General features: G+C 35.2%; 1 protein-coding gene across 1 annotated transcript in view; it reads left to right on the top strand.

Annotated features, from left to right (window-relative positions):
- LOC128011837 (hormonally up-regulated neu tumor-associated kinase homolog A) overlaps nucleotides 1-15,984 on the top strand; it is a 108,664-nt gene that overhangs the window by 79,280 nt on the left and 13,400 nt on the right. The window contains exon 2 of the mRNA XM_052594586.1: nucleotides 9,412-9,529. The gene's annotated coding sequence lies outside the window, so the exon portion shown is untranslated. The remainder of the gene's footprint in view (nucleotides 1-9,411; nucleotides 9,530-15,984) is intronic.

Genomic DNA, 15,984 nt, shown 5'->3' with positions numbered 1-15,984 from the left:
CGTGACCCACAAACCCATTCATAAAGTTAATCTCCCCGTGAAAATGCGGTATTTCTTAACGTGCACCATATATACTGATGTATTTACCCGTATTTATGACAGTCTTTATGGGGCGGCTCGGACAGGGACCCCCAGCGACTCCACCGGTATTGACATTGGATTTCCTCGCCGCGCGTTACGACCTGTCACTCGGGAGTGTAGCGAAACACACGTGGACAGAGGTCAAATTTGTTTGTGTGAGAAAATTATTAAGGGGAAGGAAGCTGAGCTGGCATAACATATAGCCTATGGTTGGCCTTCACTGACAAAAAAAAAAGTGAAAAATCATGGGGAATAGTTCAGTCACATAAGAATTAATAAAGGGGCAAGTTGATATTAAATTATTTGATAGGGTGCCCCTGTAAAAAACAAAACCTTAAACATATGGTTTGCTGGTCTTACCTTGATTAAAACGGTCATCCAGTCTGAGCAGAAAACCCTCTAAAACCAACTAGACCTGTCTAAAACTTATAAACCAACTAAATAATGTTTTCAAGCTAGCTACTCTAATTCTAAATGCTTTTGTAAGGGTGATTTGTTCATGTTGGTAGTGACTTTTAGTCTGAAAAATATTTTTTAGAAGAATGTATTAATAAATTGCAACAAAGTAATCAACAGGTTCTCTATAATTGTGAAGACGCCATTATTACATGTGTGTTTTGTGTAAACCTTAATTTTGTAATGTTTGTTCGTGTGGTTTGATTCCAAAGACCAAACATTCTTTAAGGAATAGAAACCTTTTTGGTTTGTTATAAAATGCTCATGTGTTAGAGCTGTGAATTCTGTTGCCAGAATTCATTAGATTTTATAGGTTTTGTTGGTGACCGTGTTATTAGAGCAGGTGCATATATTTTTTTTAAATGGATTTATAAATGTTTGTAAATTAGTCTGGAGAAAATCATGATAGTTTCTCGTTTTAGCCTCTAGAGGGTGATGTGATGGTTTCATAGTCACTCAGAGGGTCTCCAAGTCTCTTGGGACAACATTAGCACTGGACGGATGAAGTACCAGAGAACTACTCCCTATCGTAGAACACAATGAAAAAAGGAAGTGAGAAAGAGGAAGTGTTGAATAGAGAATGGGAAAGCGATTGTAGGTCAGATTTGGGAAGGGGGTGTTGGTGGGGGTTGGGGGATAAGATGAAAAGTTAAGGAAAAAAGAGTAGAGCGCAAGCAGGTGTTTTTTTCTTATGAACTCTACTCTCTTGAGAAAAGATAGTGAGAACGATTTAAATCCAAAAGCAATAAAATCATGAATGAGTGAACCGCTCAGAGGAAATGACTGGGGAAAGGGGAAAAAAGACAGAGGAATGAGTAAGGACCAAAAGACAAAAGATACTTTTTCTTAGAACATGCTGAATGGGCTTAACTAGACTTAAAGGCAGTTTTTTAAATCTTATTATAAGAAGGTTTAAATTGTCACTTTTTTTTTGCCATTTAGAAATTATTTGCAGCTTATCTTATTCTTATTGTCTATTTTTTCTGTAGTACAGGCGGATCTGAAAAAATACAAAGCAGTGCTCCTTCGGTAATGTAGTAATTAAACTAAAAAGGGAGAGGCCGTTCCTCTAGCATTTTAGAAGCTTATGCATACTTAAGTATGTTAAAGATTAAGTTTTATGTGCCTCATGCACACACAGTCTTATTTTAGACATTTTAGAGCGGGTAATTGAATGTAATGGTATAGTGCTTGCATTTAAATAGAAACTGTAGCAAATTAATACCAAAATGTTCTGAATTACTGGAACACAAATTCCTCCCTCCAGCTATCCATCGGCTTACTGTTTTGTCCGTCAGTCTTTTTTTAACAGTTCATTAACACATAGACTCTCACAGACACTCTCATTTAATATTCAAGGATGGGTCAGTGTGTCCCGTGCTCCTTAAGCGCTGTGGTATCCCCTGGCTGAGTATGGTTTTAATATAAATATCTGTGTATAGGACTAATAGAATTATACAGCGTCTGATGTGCTCTCCGAATTCACTCGGGCATCCTGCCTGGACACCTGCAATAACACCGCAAGGACCTACTGAAAATATCCGCACTGTCAGGCAGCCGCAGGGCAGCCCTATTCCGGGACCTGGACTGTTTGATATTTTATGAATGGAGGAGAGGATGAGAGGGAACTGGGGAGTAAGGAAAGAAAGAGAGAGATCACACGTGTGCTTATGTATACACAAAAACTTGTTTTTTCTTCCTTCACGTTGTCATTAGAAGGCCTCTCACACACAGCACACATATGAAACACTTTGAGGAATCTGACTCCGAGTCAGTGAGTGAGTGTGCGACCAGGTCTTGATTCCAAAGAGTGACATACTGTGAGGTTCAAAATCTGGGATTCAGAATCTAAATTAATCATCCTGTAAATAAAGAGAAAGTTTTAGGATTTTGAGAAAATTATACTGCATTTATTTATAACAATACCAAAATGTAAAATAAACATTAAATGCCTTAAAATGAAAAAGAAATACAAGAACGTTTACCATTTAAAATTTCACTTTGTATTCTAATATAACTTGTAATGAAAAAATTTTCCAATTAGAAAAACTGAGAATGGATGAATATCCATGTTACTTGTTTAGTTCCTTAATTTAGTGTTTCTGAACAAATCGATCGAGTACATGATTCAGTTATTTATTACTCATAAAGACAGACTCTTGTTTCTTTTCTAAATGAATATATATGTTGATGGTTAATGATACAGTGACTCATTTAAAAAATACTGAATTATTAGATTAAATATAACTCTTATTATTTGTGCCATATAAATTTAGCCTGTCAGTTTTGATTCTGAATCAGTGGAAAAAATGCAAAATAGAAACATTTAATAGCAGTCTCAGACTTTTAAACTCCACTGTATTTTATGTTGTAAAATCTGTTTATGATTGACTTTGGAGACTGGAAGAGTGAGTACTGAAGTGATTAAGTGGGTGAGTGTGAGATGCACTGTATTGTGAGTCATTCTATCTGTGTGTGTGCCAAACAAAGAAAGAAACACATGACAAGTGAGTAACCTAAGATTAACACATGGCAAGAGAAATAAAACATCTTTCGTCTCTCTATATTCCACCCCATGTATAAAACAGTAAGTTTGCCCAATACACGTTAAAGAGGAACTCCACAGAGATATTTTAATTAATAAAATATGAGGAAATGGGAAAAGAACATGTTTATATTTCTTTCACTTTTTCATTCTTCTTTTCCTCTCTATGGGTGTGTGGAGTGATAATAGAAGGGTGGATAAAACTAGACTAAGGATTTTTCTCTGTGTGTTGGTGTGCTAAATGTGACATAGCATATAGGCTACTATATATATATATATATATATATATATATATATATATATATATATATATATATATAATATGTATATATATATATATATATATATATATATAATATGTATATATATGTATATATGTTCTCACATCATGTGTACTTCAAAGAGATCGAAAATGAAAAGAGTCAAAAAAAAAAGGAAAAACTAACAGAAAAAGAGCCAGAGTTGTTTACCTCTGTCCCATTTCTCTCTCTTTCTTTTTTTCTTTCTCTCTCTCTCTTCCTGTTTTATAAGCCCCTTTATTCCCTTTCCTGCTGCTCAAAGCCAACCACCATGAAACCACTGCCACATTAGAGCCTTTAACTGGCTATGGCTGGCCCAACATTGGCATTACACTGGCATAGCCACCCCAATGCTGTTTCCAGTGGTGCCACTCCACTCCTTATCATTGTCAATCATGTTTCATCATCCTTCAGCCAATCAGCTGTCATCACAGACAACCTTTAAGAGAGCCCATAAACCTAAATCTCAGTTCTTGTTTCATGCTAGGCCAACACCAGTTTTATTTTTAAACAGGCACATTTTTAGAGTTGTTCTTTATTGGGCTGTGCGCAGAATGTTTGGATCATTCGATGATGGAATGGCGTCGTAAAGACCAGCTGGACTGGCATGACTTGGACGTTCTGTTAGAATGAAGTCATTAGCATGAGATGACACATTTCTGTAGGGTCATTTAAAAAAAAAAAAACAAGGTCCATTGCTGTTTCTTTCATGGTCACATGTGGTCACAAAACACACCCACCCCCAGAAAACACATGCATATACAGTACACATCCACACACGTTACTCCATATGGTCACTCCTATAAACCTTCTTCTCTCAATGATGCCATCACTTAATCAGCCAGAACTCACCAGTTCAAAAGCATTCATCTCAACATGTGGTCAAAAATGATGGGTTCTTGTCAGCCAAACCGATGCCTTTAGATTTTTTTTCTATTAGTGAGACTCTAGAACAAAAGCAAACATCCAGCACTATTAGTGTTGGTTTCCATTGAGTATGACTCCAAATAATCAAGTGGACAAAAGTTGAAACTGGTGTATGTCATTATTCATGGTCACTGCATTCATTAGAAGCTGCGGTTGGGTTTTAATCTAAAGCGAGCGAGAGGAAGAGATGAAGTATGTGTGATGTTAAGGTGTACGAGAGTAAAAGGCTGTGAAAGATAAAGCCAGACAATGTGAGGTGATCAGTCTTTATGGGCTAATGCTGCAGTGTTTATCAAAAACACAGCTGGACATAACGAGACAAAACAAGACCTCGTGCGTGTTTGTGTTTTTATGATCCACTATATTACCTGACTGTGTGTTAGCAGGTGGCGAAAGTGATGAAATGAATGAGAAGTGAATGTATTGTGCGTGTAAACCTGTTTGTCAGCGCTTGTGTTTGTGTATGTGTCCTTCAGATTGTTATTCACCTCTAATTGCCTGTGGTGAGCGCTTACTAATTAACTTTAAATGTTGCTCTTGAAGTTTTGACAAACAACCAAATAACTATTTGCACATCTGCGCCTGTCCGACACATTTCACTCTTGGATGTAATCACAAGGCTATCGCGTATAATAGCGTAATTGCACTCAATCTGTAAACAGCCATTTAGCTCACCATTTACAATTCAGACTGTAGGAAGAATACACTCAACATTTGCAGCTTTTCAAACATCATCAGGCCGTGCTGAACCCCACAAAATGTCTGTTTGTAATAAAAAAAAAACCCTGGCCATCTAAATACATATTTATGTCAACAAATTGATGACAGAGTTTTGACCAAATAAAATCCCTGTCATTATACTAAGAACCATTGGCATGCTGCTTGTCTAAACCAATTTAATCTGCAGCGTTAAAAAACACAAAGCAGGCTTTTTCCAGCTCTCATTTCCTGCCAAATCTATATACGCCTCAGCACAATCTCTTACAAGGGGAAAATATCTGTCAAAACTGAGACAAACTTGGAGTAATAAACTATTTAGTTTAGACATCATTACAGGAACACTCATGTAAACAACATGACATATTTTGTCACAATGTGGATCTATATAGTTTTCTTTTTTTTTGTTCGGCAAGGATGCATTGTTGATTAAGAGTAACAGTAAAGACATTTATCATGTTACAAAATATTTCTGTTTCAGATAAATGCCGTTCTTTTGGACCTTATATCCATAGAAATAAGTAGAACAACTGTTTTCAGCATTGATATTAAGAACTGTTTCTTGAGCAGCATATTAAAAGCATTTCTGAAGGATCATGTGACTAAAAATAAAGTTTTATATCAGAAAATAAATATAATATTAAACAAATATATTAAAATACAAAAGGTGTAAAATACAAAATTTATATTTCACAGTATTACTATGTATTTTTTATTTATTTTTTTAAATGTCTTGGTGAGTGTAAGAAACTTAAATCTTACTAACCCCAACCTTTTCCTAGTGTATACAGTAGTGTTAACATAACTGAGCCTGACACATTTAAACATATGCTTATTTAAATGTATATATAAACACTGCAGCAGAAAGTATTTTTAAATCAAGAAAAAAACTTAAGTCATGTTTAAATGACCCATATGGGAAGTGTCAGGGTCAATCTACATTTTGTTTTGGTCCTTGCCTGGATTTAAGCCTCTGCTGCCAATATCCAGCCATTTCGCAGACTACCATATTTAGACGTCTGGCACTGTCTGGCAGTGATTTCAGACTCGCGCAAGCACAGTAGTTGGACTGAACGGTTTCTGAATGAGACAGAGTAATTATAGTCTTACGAGTGTTTAATGTTTCTCACATCTAATTCTTATTTGCTTGAAAGGCACTGTGTTTTATGCTGAAGCGTATTATTTCATGTGGTGGATTCTCTGATAATAACTGTCTCGTAGTTGTGCTTTATCACACTGTTGTGCTGCTGTGGTCTGAGCATAATTCATTTCATACTGAACCTGTGGACAGACTCTCAGTGGGAAGAGGGATCATTTTATTCTCCCCTGATCATTTAATAAATCAAATCAGTGGAAGAGCGAAGCCGCATTGTGAAAACAAGGCAACCCTCGCTGTCACATGGCCCTGCGGTGAGGACTCAGGATCTGTGCTGAAATATGATAGAGAAGCTGCGGTTCTGTCCTCTCTTTCTATTCATATCACATTCAACCGGCTGCAGGAAGTCTATGGTGGCCCTGTGGGGACAAAATTAATTTGCATTGAAAGATAATGTTGTGTGGATAACCAAAAAGTGAGGAGACGGCGGTGTGGTGGCTTTTATTTGATAAATGAATCTAAATGAGTTGCCAGACAGCTTGGGTTTGGTTTGTACATAGGCGTTCCAAAGTGCTGATGATTTGTTCGTTACTCATAATCTCCATTTTGCTGCCTGTGTTAAACTGTTGTTGTTTACTTGGACATGTTTTTGGTCCTTGTCTTCACATCTGATCGCTGTTAGGTGGATAGTGTAGTGATATTTGTTAGTGTCTGGACTGACTGGGCAAAAGGAAAACTCGTGACAGCATGAAGAAGACTCTTGCAGTCGCTTCTGACCTTGCTGAGAGAGTAAGAGCGAGAGAACATTAATGACATGTTTGAAGACAGAGAATGGCTGCCTTCCCGGATCACCTCATGCTGGCTGCATGGCGCCATCATCAGACATTAAGTGGAATGTCAGCACACAGTCAAAACAGCCCGTTTTCAAAAATACATCAGGTTCCATTGTTTTTTATTCTTAAAATAATTGTAATATACAGTGAACCCCAAAACCACTATTGAAAATGCTTCTGTTTTGATACACAAATTCTTATTCAAAACTGTATTATCATCATTAATTCAGTGAACCATTGTTTTTGCTTCAGAAAATCACGCAGAATATTAAATGTTTCTTCATTTTAGTTTGTTATTATTTGTCTTTTAGAATTCAAACTGTGATGCTAAAGCTATTTATTTTCATACTGAAATAGGGCAAAAAAAATGTCACTACAGTCTTACATTTTTATATAATAATAATATTAATAATAATACCACTTAATTGTATAATTAGTTATAATAATTCTTAATTCTTAATTAAAAATAAACTTAATTAATTATATTGTTAATAAATTATTACTTAATTATGTTATTATTATTATTATTATTTTTATTATATAAAATATATATTTAGTATTATTCCAATACATACGAAACATCATTGTGTAATCTCAAAAAGAATGAAATAAAATGTTGTGATCCAGAATGATCCAAAGCTCTGGCTTTTAACGATGCCATAAAATCATGTTAGATTCTTCGGGGTGTCCAGCAGTCATAAATCATGTCAGACACTTTGTCTCTGGTCTCTAGTAAGCAGGGTTCAGCTGATCCTGACTGTCCTTTATGACTCGCTTACACCCTCGACTGTTTCTCCACTCAGGGTCTCTTTAGTTCATGTAGCAGATGACTCTCTGGCCTCTCTCAACTGCTCAACTTCCAACAGAAAAGATGCTATTGAGTGGCAAAGCTGAACACTTAGTGAAAATGGAATGAAGATATTAAAGGAAAGGTGAGAGAAAAGTGTATTTGTGATATTATTTGTTCTAATACTTTACAGACTGATCAGTGCTCCCCATCTCTCTCACACACACACACATACACACACACACACACACTTTTTTTCTCTCATATAATATGGGATTTTTCTTTCTGGAGTGAATGAGCGTTGAAATTACATTTAGCTGAAGTTTCCATCATAAAACGTCTATGCGGAATTACTTCTGGCTTTCGACATCGCACTTCTCCCTGCTTTCTTCTCTTTTTTTGTCAACAGCTCTGTGAGAGAAAGGAGTAATAAAACATAAGAATTTTAACCAGCTCTTGAAGCAGTCGTTTTTAATTTGCTCTCCAGTGGGATTTCAAGGGCCTTGGGCCCTGTTGATCCCCCTCGACTCGACCCGAACTTGTTCTGAGCACTCAAGCATGATGGTCTGAACTTCACAGAGAGATGGTGATAGGCAGGGCTGTTTTGCTGTGTGTGTGTAGCATGTGTGCATAGAAGCTTGTGCCTAAGCTAGAAAATAAATGATCTCATTGTCATAACGATCTGTCTCTTTTACATTTTATGGTCATGGACTGGCCTTAAATTGTTAAGAAGGAACGTTTGTTTGAACGAACAAAGTATGCCTGATCATCATATGTTTTTCTGTGTGTGTGTGTGTGTGGTCTGTGATCCTTAGTCTTCCACCTGCAGTGCTGTCGACTCTTCACCCTGGGGTTTATTTAGATGAGAACTTACACAGACACACTTCAAGAGCAGTCCTCTTATCATGTGTCTCCCAAAGGAGGAAGTTCGAAATTAAAATCAGCCTTATACAATTGAAAGAAAGAATTTACAAAGAAGAAATAGGCACTTTAAACTGAGGAATGACTGTTTGACATCAGAGAGGTTTCCCTGATAAAACGAGATAGAATGTGTTCTTGGATGTCTTGTACAGAACTCTTTTTTTTATCATCATTTTTTAATTTTTCTTGCTAGCATAAAGGTAACCATTTAACCATTTGATTTTCACTGTGTGTGTGTGTAGTTTGGGATCAATAGGATTTTGTTTTTAAAAAGGAAGTGTCTAATAAAAATATGGTATATGTTTGGAGCCAGTCGGATTTGTAAATGATTTTTAAACTCTCTAATGCTTAAATAAAATTATAACACTGTGAAATATTATTAACACTTTTGTATGATTTAGAAATCCATTTAAAATTAGTGTTTTTTTAATTTATTTTAATATCAATTAAAATCAATTAATGTTAAAAACTGGTGGTCAATGTGATAAATTTTTGTTCTGGATTATTTGATGAATACAAATTCAAAAGAACAGTATTTTGTTAGTTTTTTATTCTAAAAACTCTAAAAGTCTACATAATGGTCATAATGGCTACTTAATATAGTTTCTAAGAATCCATGTTAAATTATCTTTAAAGCATGTTCCTTTTTTTCTCAAGTTGCCCCTAACTCAGTTTGCTACTGAAACACATTAACACCAGTACAACATGAAGCTGTAGCCTCATACCCCTCTTCTCCTTTTTCTCCTCAGCTCCCTGCAGCCCAGGTCACTGTCCAGCTATTCCCCAGGACTTGGTATACTGCCCTCTGTTTTCACTCTGGGATTTGCAAAGGAAGGAAAAGTGTGAGACGGAACAAAAAACAGCCAGGTGAAGGCAGTGTCGAGAGTGTGTGTGTCTGGCATCCGTAAGCCTGGTGTGTGTGTGCACTTGGCACTGATTTAGCCAATGTGTCTGTGTATGTGTGTGGAACGAGTTATGACCTGCTAAAACAGCCACATCTTAGTCTGCACATTGTAAATCAGCAGGAAGCACCAAACACAGCAGGGTGATTGGTGATGTGAAGCCACGCCCCCTAATTACTGGAGTCCGTCATGCCAATGTGCTAACGATGTTCCTCACAGCCAGTCTTACTCCATTTAACCTCACTGTATTTAATAAGTGACCTGATTCCAATAACAGAATTTACCTTCCTTCCTCTTAAACAGAATCGGAAAATAGAACAGATATCATTTAACTGTTTATAAATAAGTGTTATTTATATACATTAATAATACTGACTTTTATCTAGTTTACTACTTTACTCAAATTTTCATATATATATATATATATATATATATATATATATATATATATATATATATATATATATATATATATATATATATATATAGTATAATTATGCTGCAGGTAATTATTGTTATATTGTGTATTTAATAGTCAAGTTTATTTGTACTGTAAAGCGCTTTTTACAATATAGAGCATTTTTTACAATACAAATATTTTACTGAAATTCATGATGTTGATGTTTATAATATCTTAGTATCGCCATGCATTAATCACATTTAGTGAATTAGAGGTTGCTGATAATATAGTTTACATTTTGCGTCCATGCAGGCATTCAAGAAGTTGTGATATGCTATTTAATATATATCACCCTATGTACTATATACTTTATTTATGTGGATAAAGTTAAACATACTTGCATATCAAGATTTCCAAATAAACTGACATACGGAAATGATTCGAATGCATTTCTGAATATGTCAAGAAAGGCCTAAAAAGTATGGATAGATCAAACTAAATCAAAGAAGATGACATGTTTAGCAAATAAAATAAAATATATAGATAACTAGGTTTTTAGTAGATATGTATACATCAGTCTCAATACTCTTGTCACATAAATCACACAATAAGCTGTTGATCTTAAAATATATTCTTTAGTTATAAAAACAACGGGTCATTTTTCTGATCTATAATAACGAATAGCAAAATAATTTGCAGATTTACTTCTCATAATTGTTATAATTTTTTTTATAGTGCAAAAACACAATTCAGAGTGTACATTCTGTTCACCAGCCATGGCACTGAAGGTGTTAACCTGTTGCATGTGAAGCTGAAAACAGCTACGAGTATTAAACTCACACATCATTAGTGAGGTGTAAATCCCCATCCCACACAGACACACACTCACACACTGAAGATTGTTTTTGTGGGTCCTGGAGGCATACCACTGAAAATGGACCCAGTTTAGCACAAGTTGCTTTTAATTGGCTGTTTCTGCCTGGCAAACAAGGTGTGCCATTAACAACATAACACACAGAAATATCAGACAGTGAAAACTCACTCATACACATACATAAGCTCTAAAGCAGAGCTAAGTGAACACATCTCTGATGATTGTTCTATCTAAATTAATTTCCCATCCTGAATTGTTGGCAGAGGTTGGCAGTGCAGTGTCCTGGTACTTCTCTTATAGATGTGTTTACAGCAGCAGCACAGTGTTCAGTGAGAGTGAGAGAAAAGCGAATGTGGATGTTGGGGGTGGCATCCGTCGATTTCTCATGCTTCGAGTTGAGCTGCGGTTTCTTCCCCATCTTAGACCCGATGACTTTATTAAATTCTGGTTCCTTGGCAACCATCACCCTTCCACACACATGCTCTTTAACCACACGGCCAGCTGCTGAGTTCAGGTTTGATGTGGCATGGCCGACCGTATCTTGAAACCATGTGCCGAAAAAAGAAGAAAGACTGGGAACAGAGGAGTTTATAAGGCACTGCATTTAAATATACACACAAAACACATGTTTAAGGGCAATTTGTAAAAAATAAAAAAAATACAAATACAATTATACACAAAACATTTTGCAGCAAGTTTAGTTTTATCTGAAAATATATAAATATTATTATTAATTAAAATAAAAATATTGTTATAATATATGTGGTTGTAATATTATTAGAATTATATAGATGTTGTATTTAATATTTATATTGATTTACCTAATGCATAATTGTTAAACGCATACTGCATATAGAGGCTTCAAAAACATATTTAAATATGCATAAAATATTTGAATGTATTTGGATTATATTACAAAATATTAGACCTAGTGGCACAATTTTAAGAGAAGACGGCATAAGCAGAATTCCTGAAAAAAAGAAAAAAAAGTTTGTTAGGTTTTAAATGTAAATGTGAACCAAACACATTATATCACTCCAATCCCTTTCTTATTAATTAAAAACATAATATTTGTTCTATGTATTTATATGCTTACATATGGAATCTAAGCATCTTTATACAAACTTTTCTGTGTCTGCAGCAAAAGTAATTCTTACAAAATTTCATACACTCATTTACACTTAATGACAGATTAGCAAAAATCTTTTGTTCAGTGGAGCAGATGGGCGCTTGACTGCTGTTAAATTTGGCAACATATTTAATATGTACATTAAAACAGCACAAATCTCAGCAAATTAAGACCAGATTTTTGCTAACACCACCATGCATTAATGATTTCAGCACCCACACGTGCATGCACGCACGCTCATTAACAGTACATTTCAAGCCATCTCTCATCTCTCCTGCTCTAGGACTCTCTCTCAGCAGGAATGAGTCTGTAGTGAGGACTCATCAGTACACAGGTTGTAATTCATTTGTAAGAATTTGGCCTGAGGAGCAGAGGAGTCTTTACAGGCCTGAGAAAACACACGTGTTGTTCCAGTCTGTTTCCTTTCAATAAAACCCAACACTTAGCACTTCATTTCAGGCCACTTCTGATAAAATGATGCAGGCTAGTTAAAGAAAGAAAACAAAGGGAGCTAGGCGAAGAAATGGAGAAATGGGCCGAAGAAGATACATAGAAGAGTCAATCATTCAGAAGAGCATTTACGTTTTTTTCTTCAAATAAGCAAGTCTTTCTAAATGGAGGGTGGGATGGAGGTTGATAGAGGCGTTGCTCAGCACAGCGCAGGGGGAATATTTTACAGCTTTGCCTTCATGCGCCTTTAAAACTGCCTCTAAATTAAGAGTGGGCTACAATATATTATAGGCCATTATCGACCATTCACACATACAAACCCCAAAGCCCACATCGCATAAACATCAGATCACAGGTTACAAGATGGATAAACGCTGGGATTACTAAACTACTGCCAAATATTTAGAGAGGTGAACATTTATTCTGCAATATAAAGGTTTGTGTGTGAGTGTGTGTGTGTGTGTGTGTGTGTGTGTGTGTCTATATATATATATATATATATATATATATATATATATATATATATATATATATATATATATATATATATATATATATATATTTTTTTTTTTGTCCCCATTTAGTTATTTAGCCTCTAAATGCTTATTAAAAGCCAAGCAGCTAAACTGTACAAATGGAACTAGTTTTCAGAATGAAATGGTCTCTTTCCTTTCATTCGTTCCATTCAGTTTTCACAATCCGTTTGCATATTCTAAATCTAAAACTGTCCATATACATCTCTCTCACTTGGACGCACATACAGAGGAATCCCTCCAAACCCACCCTCAGTTCTATTTTCAGGAGGGAAGCCAAAGGCAGCCATTAGCCCACCGCACACTGCTATTAAACTTAATATAACACCCTTTCCATAAAACACATCCATTATGCTGTATGGTCTCTCTGCTGTTGACTTTGGGTGCACGGATGACCATATGAGCAGGAAATCACTGGTATTGTGGTAAAAAAAATAAAATCTGCGTGTTCAAAATGAGGCAGAGAGAGTCAAATAATTGTGAATTTACAGTCGGGACGTTTATGGAGAGATGGTTGTCATGGAAGTCAATTTTTTGGGAAGGTTTTTTGCATGAAGAATGCTTTTGTCACAGCTTGCTGCTAATCAGTGACAGAAAGGCCCTGAAACAAGGCATGAGGGGTATAAACACTGTTTTTTGGGTGTGCAATTAATGAAGAGCACAGAACAAAACCCCCTTTCTTGTTCTAAGTTTGCCCTTTCAGAATGATTTTCTAGCAAAACTTAAAAGCTGCATTTTTATGTGTTGTTCAGAGCGGGAATCATGAAAGAAAGCTAATTCAGCAATGGCTTGTTTTAGCGTGAGTTTTACAGTCACCACTAAATGAATTGTTTCAAATGATTTATTTTACAGGACTATGATACAGTTCCAATCCAAACAACGAGTTTGTAATTGTTTTTTAATTAATTTATTTATTTTTATCTTTATTAGCTCTTTTGTGCTGTTTGATTCATTTTTGAGCTGTTTAGATGTTAGAAACCATGAGATACTAATCCTAGTTTAATATCAGGACGAGTGACGTCCAGAAAAGGAACGAAAACATATGCAATAAAGGTCTAGAAACAAATTAATTAAAATCAAATATAAAATATAAATGTTTCAGTATTTATTAAAACAGAAAAAATTATATATATATATATATATATATATATATATATATATATATATATATATATATATATATATATATATATATATATATATATATATATATATATATATATAAATTGCGCTCATGTTTTTAATCAAAAGAAAGCTATGTTCTATATCTAGATCTATATTTATATCTAATTTTCTCCCAGAGTGTTTAAGGAAATAAAAGAAGATGAGTTTCTCTCTAGTGCCCTCTTCTGGAAACTACAGAGAAATATTCTAATGGCTCAAAACATGGATGACTCTCAAACATCTGGGGTTTATGCAAGTTTTCCCATATGCAATAGAATAGTCTCTATTTTTCAAATCCACACGCATTCTTAGATGATTAATGATGTATTTATCTAAGTTTAACATTTTCACATCTGGTACAGCACATCCACGTTAGCACATCATTCGCTCTAACAATTCCAAATAACATCCACTATACACCAACTAATCTCTAAGGAGATTTTTACTGCAGTTGCACTCTGTTGATTTGGGCCCTAAATTCTGTGCTTTTAGCTTTTTTAGCTTTTTGCACACACACACACACACACACACACACACAAGCAACAGCCCACATCCTTTAGAAGGTGTGCAATTTACGAGCTGTGAGCACAGCGTGGCAGTTCCACCATCTGAGTTGCTCACAAACTCACACACAGCTTTTCATTAGCACACAGTAATTAAGCCACTCGCTGCATCACATGCAAACACACGCAGAACACTCACTAAAACATCATTCAGTGTTATTTTATCCAACTCTGTCCACAAATAGTGCGGTTCACCCTTTAGCGGGACGTCGTAATGAAGTTTTGCAGAGCAGCTGTGTCTGAGTGACCCTTGTATTGGTATTAATGAGAACTAAATGTCTGACTTATTACACACCAGTGTGTGTGTGAGCGGGATTAGATGAGGGACGTAGTGTGTGAGACATCTGGCCATGGTGCGCAGGAAATGACTGCTTCACTTCACTGCTGTCATCACCCTGCCCCATGTTACGCTTTGTGTGTGTGTGTGTGTGTGTGTGCACCCAGCAGGTCTTCATTAGCTGTGTTGAAGCATTTTCAATGCAATTATGGTTTAAAGTCGATCCCATCTACAAGCTTACAGACAGGCAAATCTCTGTCTCTGTTTCTCATTTTTATTTGCTTTGCTTGTCTTTCTTGTGGAGTGTTCTGTTGACAGCACTAGGCCTCTAAACAAGCTGTGATGCTGGCAGTCAATGAAGGTGTTGTTTTTTAATTGAGTCTTCATCAGGGTGTTATATGATTAGGACTTTGTGTTTGAGTCAGGTATGTAATGAAATATTAAAATAATTGGCTGATGGTATTCCAAATCATATATGATTCATAGAAACACACACACACACACACACACAAATATATATATATATATATATATATATATATATATATATATATATATATATATATATATATATATATATATTATACATATATATTATGCATAATTTATTTATATTTACTGGAGAAACGTGTGCGACTAGTCCCAGTTTTTAGGGATTTAGCATAATATGAAAAAAAAGACTAATATATAATTTATTATTTACGTTTATATATATTTCATAATATATAATAATGTGCTTCTTTGGCCACAAGAGGGCAGTCTTCCCAACTGTTAGTACTTGTTCATTCTGATCAAGGCTGACATGTTGTTGAGAGAACATGCTGTATGCTTTACGCAAGCTTAAAGCAATTGTTCTCCCAAAAATTACAATTCTGTCATCGTTTATTCATCTTCCTTATATTGTTCTATATAAAACCGTATATATTTCTTGTTTTCTTTGCGAGATATTTTAAGAAATGCCTCTGTATTTTGGGGCATAATGCACAAATTAATATTCTGGCTGATACAGATAAACAGATAATTATCTTAA

Source organism: Carassius gibelio, chromosome B23 (assembly GCF_023724105.1).
Source record: "Carassius gibelio isolate Cgi1373 ecotype wild population from Czech Republic chromosome B23, carGib1.2-hapl.c, whole genome shotgun sequence".
NCBI classification, from domain to species: Eukaryota; Metazoa; Chordata; class Actinopteri; order Cypriniformes; family Cyprinidae; genus Carassius; species Carassius gibelio.
The sequence above is the reverse complement of the archived record's forward strand: the minus strand, read 5'-3'. Positions and strand labels throughout refer to the sequence as shown.